Raw genomic sequence first — 12,316 nt, 5'->3', positions numbered from 1 at the left:
AATTCGGTCAGATTTAGAAAATCGAAAATTTCGTGTATCTAAATATAGTGTCGCATATACGAAGGTTGTGCGCCACTGGCGAGAACTGCCGTTGTCTGGGATAAATAATTATCCATAATAATTCGGTAAGAAAAATAATATTAAAACTCCATTAACTTTATGAGCGCTCACTGTATACGAATCTTCCTTTTGTTGCATAAACTTTGGTAGACCAGTAAGGATCTATTTTTAGGTGGATGTGAGAGGTGGCATTCAGATTTTTGCGGATAAAGTTAGGTGATAACTTCATTAATATTAATTGATTTATGCTCCTTCTCAAATATGCCCGGAACATTAATAAAAAAATAAAATATTTAAAAATTCCAAAAAATTTGGTTTTTTTTTCTAATTTTTTGGTTATAACTTTAAAACGATTCATTTTGGAACAATCGTATGAGAATAAAACAAAGATAATTAAATTTTCTATCAGATGCGATTAGCTAAAAAGGCGTTAATTTATCACCCTTGCTGCAAAATAGCAATAAATATAAAATAAGGGAGCAAAACAAGCCTGTCTTTATTCAATGATTTTCCATCACTTAGGTTACACTTGGAACCTTCCTAATTCGCTCAGAAAATTTTTGTAATGTGCTAAAACCGTACACCAAATTTCATTAAAATTTACTTACTAGATTTTGAATAATATTTTGCAATCTAAACTTTTTTTAAAAAATTGAAATTTTTTAAGATCTTGCACAACAAAAACTAAAACACACAAATATTTTTCAATTTTTTAAACATAAAGAAGCACTCCACCTATCTAATGCACTTTACAGAATTGAAATCGGATTATTTAAGCAGCCTCAGCAATCTTTTAAAAATATAAACAATTTTTTGGCTTATGAACAAATTAGTCCTGTGGCCAGGAGGGGGTGCTACGGGCTCCTTTATTTAGATGGACTTACCCAAGATTTTTATGTATTTTTTGACCCGTAGAACACGATTTTTTTGGGTAACAGTTGATCCGGATGACGATAAGATTGTTATAAAAAAAGAACTTGAGGAATTACATGACATCGATTTTTCGCAAAATAAAACATTTTTTTGTATTTCTTGGGTAATTCTAAGCAAAAAATCTTTTTACTTAGTTTTTTCTTAGGATGCATAGTTTTCGAGATAAACGCAGTGGAACTTTCAAAAATTCGAAAAATTGCAAATTTTGAACGCGAATAATTATTGATTAAAAAATAAAATAGCAATTCTGCTGACAGCATTTGAAAGTGTAAGTCGAATTATACCGGTTTTAATTATTTGCATTGCTAAAAATAATTTTTTTTATTATTAAACAAAGCTATTTTTTATAAGCCAAAAAATTGTTTATAAGTTTAAAACATTGCTGAGGCCCCTTAAATAATCTGATTTTAATTCTGTAAAGAGTATTAGGTAGGTAGAGCACCTATTTATACGTAAAAAAATTAGACAACTTCTAAATGGTCTACTTTTTGTTCAGAAAGATTTTTAAAAATTTGAACTTTTTTAAAAACATTTAGATTGCAAATTTATTATACAAAATCTATTGTTGGTTTTAACAAAATTTGGTACACAATTTAAGTATGTTAGAAAGAATTTGCTAAGCGAATTACTAAGGTTCTAAATACCACCAAAGTGGTTAAAAACATTAAATAACAACAGGCGTATTTTGCCCCCCTATTTTGTATTTATTTTTGACCAGTCGTATATCATACAAAATTCAATTATATTTATTTTATTTCTCTACGACTTTGTTCCAAAACGAATCGTTTTAAAGTTATAAGCAAAGAAAGCAGAAAAAAATCGACGTTTTTCGAAATTTTTAAATATTTTTTTTTTATTAATGTTCCGGGCATATTTGAGAAGGAGCATAAGTCAATTATTATTACTGAAGGTGTCACCTAACTTTATCTTCAAAAATTCCAATGCCACCTTTCACATCCAAAAATAGACGTTTTTTCACAGATCCTTACTGGTCTATTGGGGGATTAGACACGTTGACACATGCATAACATAATGGTCTCGCTAGAGGTATACTGCCAATTAAAAAGCCTGCATACATGCATGCCGGCTTAGCCGCACACCTGAATATGTGACCGTTAACACAGGCATTGTTTTAATATGAATTAAACTTAACCATTCTGGGAACACGTATGCTGTGAGGCTCACACCAATTAAATTGCATATTGCTGCAGTAGGTGTGTATATAAAGATATTGCAACAGAAAATACTAAATAATTTGCGGCTAATAAATTATCCTTATTATGTTTCAGATAATGTCGCACCGGTTTAAATTTAAAATAGACTATTTCTGGCGGTTTTTTTTGCACTAGTAGTCTAAGAGCTAGTGAACCCTCCGACTAACGGTCGTCCTGTAAGGCTAAAAATTTTTCTAGTGATAATTCATAGCACACCAAGGCTAACAACCGTGACCTGGCAGGCCTCAGCGGTGCACGTGTATCTACCAGGTGAATCGAAAAGTGCAAATTTAGGGGGTAAAATAAACTTTCTCCTGTAACGTTTAAATTTAAGTATGTGTTTGAGTAAGTCATTTAGAAGAAATGTGTACAATGACAGGCGATTCTGAAGAGCATAAGACCTTGCCAGGCGAGGGGAAAGATTAGGGGTTTTTCCTAAAATTATTCTTTTTGCATCGAACAAATTTTTTTAAGGTTTTTTGAATCATTTCAAACAGAAAACGTCTTTAGTGATTTTTCTCTTAAGTTAATAGTTTTTGTTATATGAGCGATTAAAAATTTTGAAAATTGAGAAATCAGCCATTTTTAACCCTAAATCGGACATTTATCTAAAAATTTCAATGTTTCCAAGGTACGTAGATACTCTTTAAACATTGGTTGATGAAATCCCGAAGAGTTTTTTGCACTAAAATATCGAAAACCCCTTTGTTTTTTTAATTGCTAATCAAGCGTGTGCAACACTGTAGTATAAGTGAGGACGTTTGAGTTTGCATAAATTAATTATCTCGAGAATGGGCAGATTTCAAGAGAAATTCTCAGACAGGTCGATTTTTATTTTTGAATTAGGACTTTTTGGCATATATATAATACTAGCGACGTCATCCATCTGGGCGTGATGACGTAATCGATGATTTTTTTAAATAAGACTAGGGGTTGTGTGATAGTTCATTTGAAAGGTTATTTAATTCTCTATTCAGTAATATAAACATTAACATAATTATTTATACAGGGTGTACAAAAAAAATTCTCCTATTTGTCAAATTTAATCAAAGTTAATTTAATAAAAAAAAATTTTTGTACACCATGTATAAATAATTATGTTAATGTTTATATTAGTGAATAGAAAATTCAATAACCTTTCAAACGAGCTATCACACAACCCCTACTCTTATTTAAAAAAATCATCCATTACGTCATCACACCCAGATGGATGACGTCACTAGTATTATATATGCCAAAAAATCCTAATTCAAAAATAAAAATCGACCTGTCTGAGGATTTCTCTTGAAATTTGCCCATTCTTGAGATAATGAATTTATGCAAACTCAAACGTCCTCACTTATACTACAGTGTCGCACCTGCTTGATTAGCAATTAAAAAAACAAAGGGGTTTTCGCTATTTTATTGCAAAAACCTCTTCGGGATTTCATCAATCAATGTTTAAAGAATATCTACGTATCTTGGCAACATTGAAATTTGTAGATAAATGTCCGATTTAAGGTTAAAAATCGCCGATTTCGCGATTTTCAAAATTTTCAATCGCTTATATAACAAAAACTATTAACTTAAGAGAAAAATCACTAAAAACGTTTTGTGTTTGGAATGATTCAAAAAATCTTAAAACAATTTGTTCGATTCAAAAAGAATAATTTTATAATTACGTATTTTTTTATGGGAAATAAGCCACAATTTTACTAAAAAATGAATTTATTAACGTTTCGAAGCCCAAATCGGGTTTCGTTGTCAAAATACAAAATACTATTAAAATAAAACAAACATGTTGCTAAGTAAAAAAATTCTTCTAATAATTTATTTAATCTGACTCATTTATATTGGCAATTCAGACGTATATTATACATTTTAAAGTAGAAGACTTTAAAATGATATCGCCAATATTTATGAGTTGCGTTCCTGGGACGACTTTACTAAAAGATAGTTCATTCGATTACATGAAATCAATCCCAACTCAAGAATATCCGTCGCAAAAAAATCATAGCATGTGATCTGTCTTTAAAAAGACAACCAAATGCAACGATGACAGTAAAATTCTCGCGTTAGAGATTCCGTAGTAAATGACGAGGGAAAACCAGGAAAAACCTCGTGATACTATCCTGACATCGTAAGTATTTGGCCTTACATTTAATCTACCTTCAAAAAACTAATACCAAATTCTGACTTTAATATGTTTAAATTATAAATAATATTAATATTACATAGATATACAATAAGTAATACTAAAATATAAAATTTGTACTAACTCGATATGTTATTGACTTACTAATCGTGGTATTTTCTTTCTATTGACTTAAAATACCACGATTAGTAAGTCAATAACATATCGAGTTAGTACAAATTTTATATTTTAGTATTACTTATTGTATATCTATGTAATATTAATATTATTTATAATTTAAACATATTAAAGTCAGAATTTGGTATTAGTTTTTTGAAGGTAGATTAAATGTAAGGCCAAATACTTACGATGTCAGGATAGTATCACGAGGTTTTTTCCTGGTTTTCCCTCGTGATTTACTACGGAATCTCTAACGCGAGAATTTTACTGTCATCGTTGCATTTGGTTGTCTTTTTAAAGACAGATCACATGCTATGATTTTTTTGCGACGGATATTCTTGAGTTGGGATTGATTTCATGTAATCGAATGAACTATCTTTTAGTAAAATCGTCCCAGGAACGCAACTCATAAATATTGGCGATATCATTTTAAAGTCTTCTACTTTAAAATGTATAATATACTTCTGAATTTCCAATATAAATGAGTCAGATTAAATAAATTATTAGAAGAATTTTTTTACTTAGCAACATGTTTGTTTTATTTTAATAGTATTTTGTATTTTGACAACGAAACCCGATTTGGGCTTCGAAACGTTAATAAATTCATTTTTTAGTAAAATTGTGGCTTATTTCCCATAAAAAAATACGTAATTATAAAAATGCCACAAGGAAATAGCTTCAGAACAACATTAAGAATAATTTTAGGAAAAACCCCTAATCTTTCCCCTCGCCTGGCAAGGTCTTATACTCTTCAGAATCGCCTGTCATTGTACACATTTCTTCTGAATGACTTAATCAAACACATACTTAAATTTAAACCTTACAGGAGAAAGTTTATTTTACCCCCTAAATTTGCACTTTTCGATTCACCTGGTAGATACACGTGCACCACTGAGGCCTGCCAGGTCATGGTTTTTAGCCTTGGTGTGCTATGAATTATCACTAGAAAAATTTGTAGCCTTACAGGACGACCGTCAATCGGAGGGTTCACTAGCTCTAGACCAGTGGTGGGCAAACTTTTTCTAGTAAGGGCCACAAAATGTTTTTGGTCTATTACCGAGGGCCGCAATATTTTTTACCTCAACATGTTCGACTTTTTACTAATTTTCTTTAGGGTGGGGGAGGGGGGGGAGTCAACGATGGCATATTTCTACAGACACCTCAAAATAAATGTAATTTGCAGTAGACATTAAGTTTGTTCTAGCATCAGTTTCAAACGGTTTGTAACCATCAGCGAATAGTGGACCAGCGCGAGTAGAGGGGATAGTACTGGTGACTGTATTATGTTGTCTCACTGACCAACTATTTGCTGACGGTTTCTGACTAGTTTGACTATTTGCTAGAACAAACCTATTAAAACTTGTTATTGGATCATATTTTAAGTAAAAAATTCAAGAATATTTTATTAGCTTATGACTTTCTTGCGATAATGCTGTCGAGTTTTTTGTTTTAACGATTTTTGAGTTTTTGGTGTACCTACTTAAAAGTCAAAATAACAAAATTTTTTGTAAACAGGGTGAAAATCAACATATTGTTAAACAAAAAAAAAAAATATCTCGACAGCGTTATCTCACGAACTGTCTAAAGAAAATATATGAAAAATTTCAGGTGGATCTGTCAAGTAGCTTTCTAGTTAAAATGTCCATCGCCTTTGAAAAAGAAATTTTAAGAAAAACGCGTTTAAACTTTTGACAACTTTTATTTTCAATTCCTTTTTTGTCCGTCAAATCGTAAAGTGATGAATACCGGAATATATTTTTGAATCGTCGTTTAAATAAAAATAGACAAAGTTATAAATTTGAAAAAATCTTAGGTTCCCTTCATTGTTTTTGTTTCGTTTAAAAGAATTAAATAATGAAAAAAATACTCATGAAACACATTATCTATTATTTCCAAACTCATTTAAGGTATATTAGTATTTATTAAAAGACGAAAAACGAATCTTAATTACTTTTATAAAGTTTTAGTTTATTTTTATATCCTTGTTCATGATTTTTTCTATTTCGGGTGGAAATCTAGTCAAAGCATCATCAATTCCGGTCCTCAATGTAGGTCCGGTCCTCTATGTACTTTTGGATTTGCAAAGATTGGTAAAATGAGTTCTTAGAAGTGATAAGGAAAATGATATATCTTCAAAATCTTTGAAACTATGTTCAAATTCCGTCAGCAAAGTTACAAAGTTTTTCTTCATAGATTTTAAACTTATTTTTCTGATAAAATGTTTTTAATGATTTTAATGAGGGAAATAATTAAACTAATTTTTTCTTTTTTATATGAACAATGTATAGTTTGTATTTCATTTTAAAAGTTTCATTTTGCCTTCAAAACTTGTAAATTTAGCAAATGTGTTGCAGTTTTTCATTTCTATAAATAAAGCAATTTCCTCACCTAATTCACAGCATCTTTTAAGGAACTTTTCTAAACTCAACTACCGAATATGATTGTGGTATAAGACATCACTATGATCTATTTCTAACTTTTCCAAAAATGCTATGAATGCACGATGATTTATTCCTTTTGAACAAATAAAATTAACAATATTTGTTGTAATTGAAATAACGTCTACTTTCAAAACATTTTTGCACAATACCTGCTGATGAACTATGCAGTGAAAAAATAATAAATAATGTTCTAGAAATTGTTTATGAATGTAATCTTTAAGTTTTCTCAAAATTACAATATTAGTCCCTCTTAAATTTAGTGCTCCGTCAGTTGTTGTTACACTTACTAGGTGGTTACGGTTTAATTTAAAATTTTCTAAACAGTTCCTGACTACTTCAAACATGTCGTTTCCATTTGTTGAAATTTCATGGATTTTATTATTGAGGGAGCCGACAAAACTCTGTGTCGGGAACCCAAATAATTGCCCGTAGTATGTTGAAAATTTGCGGAAAAATGACCCGCTGCAAAAGTGTTAATTATTAGCTGCATTATCTATATTTAATTATTAATATTAGCAAGGGCGAGCAAAAATGTCTGAAGGGCCGCATGCGGCCCGCGGGCCGCACTTTGCCCACCCCTGCTCTAGACTATAGTATTTAGAACGAAACTTGGACGGAAAGTTTTTGGTGGTAAGCGCAATATTATTCTGATTAGTTCAACTCGCGGTAACGAGCTCGCACCCGTTCGTAAGCGCTAAAAAGTATTGAAAAATAATACTTTCCAAGACTTTTCATTAATAAAAATGTTTGAACTTGAATTAGAGCACTTGCTAATCTTAAAATTATAATATTAGCTTGGTTCTTTAGTCTAGAAAGTTAAGATTTCTGCACTTTTTCAAACTTATGCAAATAACTTATGATTTGAAAACAATTAACTTAAAAGTAACTTTTATTAGACATAATTATACAGGGTGTCCCAAAAGTAGTGGAACGGTCGAATATTTCGCGAACTAAACATCGGATCGAAAAACTGAAAAAAACGTTTTCAATCATTTTCAAAAATCTATCCAATGATATCAAACACCAACCCCCACTACACCCCCTGGAGGTGGGGTGGAGGGTAACTTTAAAATCTCAAATGGAAACCCCTAGTTTTTCTTGCAGATTTGGATTCGGTACGTAAAAGTAGGTAACTTTTATTCAAGACATTTTTTCGAACTGTGGATAGATGGCGCTATAATTGAGAAAAACGATTTATGCTGATACCATAGGTAAATTATAGAAATGGTCTAATATCTCGAGAAATACACTTCCAAATGAGAATCCAAAAAGAAGATTTTTAATACTTTTCGAAAACCTATCGAATAACACTAAACATGACCCTCCAACCCACCCCCTGGAGGTGGGGTGGGGGGTAACTTTAAAATCTTAAATAGCAACCCCCACTATTTATTACAGATTCGGATTCGTCATGAAAAATTAAGCAACATTTATTCGAAATATTTTTTAGAATTGTTGATAGATGGCGCTTTAATTGGAAAAATACGATTTATTAGCGCCATCTATCAACAATTTTAAAAAATGTTTCGAATAAATGTTGCTTAATTTTTCATGACGAATTCGAATCTGCAATAAAAAGTGGGAGTTGCTATTTAAGATTTTAAATTTACCCCCACCCCGTCTCCAAGGGCTGGGTTGGAGGGTCATTTTTGGTGTTTGTCGATAGGCTTTCGAAAAATATTAAAAACTTGTTTTTTGGTTTCTCATTTGGAAGTGTATTTCTCGAGATATTAGACCGTTTCTATAATTTACCTATGGTATCAGGATAAATCGTTTTTCCCAATTATAGCGCCATCTATCCACAGTTCGAAAAAATGTCTTGAATAAAAGTTGTTTACTTTTACGTAACGAATCCAAATCTGCAAGAAAAACTAGGGGTTTCCATTTAAGATTTTAAAGTTACCCCCCACCCCACCTTCAGGGGGTGCAGTGGGGGTTGGTGTTTGGTGTCATTGGATAGATTTTTGAAAATGATTGAACACGTGTTTTTCAGTTTTTCGATCCGATGTTTAGTTCGCGAAATATTCGACCGTTCCACTACTTTTGGGACACCCTATATAATAGTGGACAACAAAAAAATGTTTTTGACAGAGATTAAGCAAAAATTCGACGATTCTGAAAAACCAATTTCATCACAGCAACAACAAAATTCATCATCGTCTTCAAAAAACTACAGTTTGAGAAGTGGAATACGGAGCTAAATCCGAATTCAACTGAACAATGTTCGCAAAAATTCTTATTAATGCATCTTAATGTTCATTCAATTCGCAATAAAGTTGATGACATAAATATTTTTATTGACGGTTATAGTTCAGAAAACTGTATTGACGTGATCTGTTTCACAGAGCATTGGATGCAAGAGGGAGAATTTGACTTTTACTCTTTAGACGACTATCAATTAATAGACAAAGATTGTAGGAAAACGGATTCCCATGGTGGAGCGGCCGTGTTGTCTAATAAAAAGTTTGATTTTAATCCAGTTGTTAATTTAGAAACTGTTTCAGTAGATAACAAAATTGAATTTACCGTTGTAAACAATCATAATTTAAAATTAGTAATTTCTTGTATTTATAGACCCCCCTCGGGAGATTTGCAAATATTTTTTAATGTGTTGTGCGGTTTGTTAAGTGAACTGTATTTAAAATACAGAAATTACAATTATATAATTTGCGGCGATTTTAATATAGACTTAGATTGTAAGAATAGGAATGTTTTTGATTTTGAAAACATATTGACAATGTATAATTTAATACCAACTATTTTAGAACCTACTAGAGTAACAATAACGTTTGCTACACGAATAGATAATATTTGTGTTAATTTGAATCCTAAACTATTATTTGAGGGGTCTACATTTTTGAAGTAGGAGTGTCTGATCACAAAGCTCAAATTTTAACCATAAGTGTGGATAAAGCTGATGCTAATAATCAATATCATCTGGTTAGATCCTTTTGTCAAACTAATAAATTAAAATTTCTTGAGTATCTTCGTCAGTGCGACTTTAATGATCTATATGAAATATCAGATGTGGAAGTAGCTTATAATGTTTTTAATGAAAAAATTGGTTCGGGCTTCGAATACGCGTTCCCGACTAAACGTAAAAAAATACATAACAAAAGAAATTTTAAAGGTTGGTTAACTCCCGGAATAAAAGTATCGTCAAAAAACAAAAGATTCTTATAACAACTAAAAAAATATACAAATAATATTACCATAAAAAACTACATTAAAACGTATTGTCGATGGTTACAACAAATAAATAAAGAGGCAAAAAATAAGTACTTCCACGGTATAATCAACTCCTCAAATAATAAATCTAAAGCGACATGGGATTTAATTTCACATTTTAACAAAAGAAACATAACAGCTAAGAAAGATATATTTATTAAAAAAGATGATATTGATATCACAAATCCAACTGAAGTTGCAGAAGAATTTAAATCTTATTTTCAACACATTGCATCAAGTATTATTCCTAATATCAAAAGTAAAAAATCTAGTGATAACTATTTGCAGAGTTTACCGGCAAATAATGTAAGTTCATTGTTTTTTGGACCTTTAATAGAAACTGATGTCAGGGAGTGCATTTTGTCACAAAAACCAAAGAAATCCGCGGGGCTTGACAAAATTCCAATTACCCTTGTAAAAGAAAATATTGATACCCTTTGTAGGCCTTTAGTTTTTCTTTTTAATTTGTCTCTTGAAAACGGAATATTTCCTAAATATTTTAAAAAATCGGTAGTTATTTCTGTACATAAAAAAGGTGATAGGTGTAATATAGAGAAATATCGCGGAGTGTCTCTATTACCGTCCCTTTCAAAACTATTAGAATTGTGCGTAAATAAACAATTACTTCTTTTTTTTTAAATAAACATAAAATTCTAACAACTTCTCAATATGGCTTTAGATCTGATATGAGTACTACAGATGCAGCATTTTCTCTAATCGAAAATGTGCATAAAATCTTGGAAGCAAAACACCATCCTCTTGGTATTTTCTGTGATTTATCGAAAGCATTCGATTGCGTAGACCATCAAATACTACTGGACAAGATCTACTACTACGGCATTAGAGGTACACCACATAAATGGTTTCAGACATACCTATCACACAGAAAAATATGTGTTAGAATAAATAATTCTGATAGTAGCTGTGAAGCATCCTATTCAAATTTCGCAGAAGTTCAGTGTGGAGTTCCACAAGGGTCTGTTTTAGGACCAACACTGTTTCTTATCTATATCAATGACTTGGTAGCTAGTTTCCCGAATACCACATTTTCACTTTTTGCAGATGATACGAGTATAGTAATTAAAGGCGATAGTTCTGATACATTAACATCCTGTGCCGCTACAACAGTTGAAGAGATATCAGACTGGTTTCTCGCCAATAAATTCGTTCTGAATATTAGTAAAACACAAAGTATCCGTTTTAATTTGTGTCAAAATGTGGAAGATGTTGTTATTAAAGTAGATCAAGAAAGCATTACTTCTTGTCATACAATTAAACTTTTAGGCATAAACATAGACAGCAAACTTGATTGGAGTTACCACATAACTGAACTTAATAAAACCCTCAGCAGAGCTACATATGCCATAAGAGCAATTAGACAAAATACAAATTTTTGTGTGGCAAAAATAGTTTATTTTGCTCAATTTCAAAATATTATGCAATATGGTGTGGAATTTTGGGGCGCGGCTAGCACAGCAGAATCCATATTTGTGGCTCAAAAACGAGCAATTCGAGCACTATTCAACTTAACAAATAGAACTTCATGTAGACCTCTCTTCAAAGATCATGGAATAATGACGCTCATTAATATTTATATTTATAAGATGTATCTACTTATACATAGAAAACGACATGAATTGTTAAAACCTTCTGATATACACAGTCACAAGACACGCAGGCAAGATATAATTCTTCCCAATTATAATTATAGACGTACTCGAACTGGTCCATTGTACTCCGGTATTAAAGTATACAACCATTTGCCCACTGGGATTAAAGCACTTTTAATATGTTAGTTTAAAAAAAAAATTAAAAAATTGTCAGGTCAATATGTTTTTTATAGTCTGGATGAATTCTTTTTAATAAATTTTAATGATCTAGACGGTTCCAACGCTTAGGCTAAAATCACATATTGTTATTGTACAAATATTTTTGTTAAAATTATATTTATTGTAAATTTGTGATTTTTTTGAATAAAGATAACTAACTAACTAACTAACTAAGTCAAGTTGCTTGGGAAATGTCTTGTTTAGAGTAAACGAGACTTTTTTTTAAATGAACCAAAGCGAAAAATTTGTTATTTTTTTTATAAGTTTTTCTATTGCCTGCAAAACAGGTTCGGCAGTTGAATGGAATCGATTTGCTAA

This window comes from Diabrotica virgifera, chromosome 4, assembly GCF_917563875.1.
Source record: "Diabrotica virgifera virgifera chromosome 4, PGI_DIABVI_V3a".
NCBI classification, from domain to species: Eukaryota; Metazoa; Arthropoda; class Insecta; order Coleoptera; family Chrysomelidae; genus Diabrotica; species Diabrotica virgifera.
This window is presented reverse-complemented; position numbering follows the sequence as displayed.